This window comes from Atta colombica, unplaced genomic scaffold, assembly GCF_001594045.1.
Source record: "Atta colombica isolate Treedump-2 unplaced genomic scaffold, Acol1.0 scaffold147, whole genome shotgun sequence".
Classification (NCBI taxonomy): domain Eukaryota; kingdom Metazoa; phylum Arthropoda; class Insecta; order Hymenoptera; family Formicidae; genus Atta; species Atta colombica.
The window spans coordinates 10,075-11,784 of NW_017259236.1; positions in this window are offsets into that span (position 1 = coordinate 10,075).

Genomic DNA, 1,710 nt, shown 5'->3' on the forward strand with positions numbered 1-1,710 from the left:
TTCAAAACTTCCTCTCCTCTATATGCTATAGTATATACATATAGTATATACGTATGTAGTATATAATATATAGTATATACTATAGTATATAGTATATACATATATATGCTATAGTGTATACGTGTACTATATATTTCGAGTAAAATTTTTCTTGGAGAGGAGGTTTTGGAACATAGCTTAGGTAACTATAGGAACCATAATCATACCACTTGCTTCTTTTCTCCTCTATTACATGTAGCGCAGTAAGCGGCACGGACTAGCAAATAAACTTTAATATGAATTTTTTAAATATATTAACTTATTTCTATATACATTTCATTAATACTTATATTTTTGTAACGAATTAATTTAATAATTGCATTTAAATCTATTAATTCTATTAAAAAATGTTTAATGATGTGAATTGTCACTGGTCCGTACCGCTTACCGCACTATATATAAGGGTGCCGTCCCATGACGCGTACCGCCGCGTGTATTCGCGTATCGAAAGATTTGATTAATTACTAACGATCCGCGATTTTATGCAGTAACAGTAATGGATTAAAGAATAGGCATAGAAATCAATCAATCATAGTCGAATGTAAAGAGGATAATCAATTATGATTGGTCGATTTTTATTCCTTAATCTATTTTTACTGCTTATTGTAGACTAAGCATTGTCGCATGACAATTGTCCTTAATGTCTCATGGAGCAGTTCGTGTCTCAGCAAACGAGAATAGATTGAAATGGATTCAGATTTTCAGACATACGGATTCATGAATGTTAAAATGAATCCTTTTCAATTCTAAATGCATTTTTATTCATTTATTGGAATTGCATAGAGCATATTTCTATGCCTTTCAATCTAAAAATAATGGGCGAGTTCAAGACAATAAAACGGCTAGGCATGCTTATTGAGCGTATGGAGCGATTGATATGATTGATTGGATCTATAAATAACAACCAATTATATCATTTATTCAACGAGCAGGCCGCTTTGTCAACTTGAACGCGCTCAATTAGCATTTTCCGTCCATCGTGAATACTACTCAATTCAGAAGTATGAATAGGAAGTACAGTTTTTTTAAATCAGTTAAATTCAAAAATAATATCAGCAATTTCTGTGCAACGTGAATATTGCTCAATTTAATATTCTAAATATGAAATAGTTTTTTTTTTAAATGGATCATAAATGCTACTTAAATTATTCAAAATTATAAGTAGAAAATTTTTCATTTTAATCCATCTAAATTCAAAAAAGTTGTAAAAGTAATTAAGCTATATTCTTTTCTCTTTGATTAGAAGTAAAATGAATGATCAATGTGAATACTTGCAAACCAAATCAAACAGCCCGAATATTAGGCTAATTACGGCACGCAATATCGATCAAGCGAGATTAGATTATCCGACACTTACCTAATGTTGTCTCATAGTAATGTAAATTGTTTATATTTTATTTCTTAAATGATGATATTTTTATTATATATTATACAATTTTGTTACTAGTTTAGCTGTAATTGAAGTAGAGAATGAATAACATATTTATCAATTAAAAAAGTGATGTAACAGATCAGAACAGAACATAGAAGATTCATAATTCAGAAGTCCCAGATTTCAAATCCCACTAAAGTGCGTTTTTTAATATCAATTTGAAGTAGTTAATTTCAGGTTAATATTTATAATTATTATAAATATTATGTATATTATAAATATTATATTTCAATAAATTT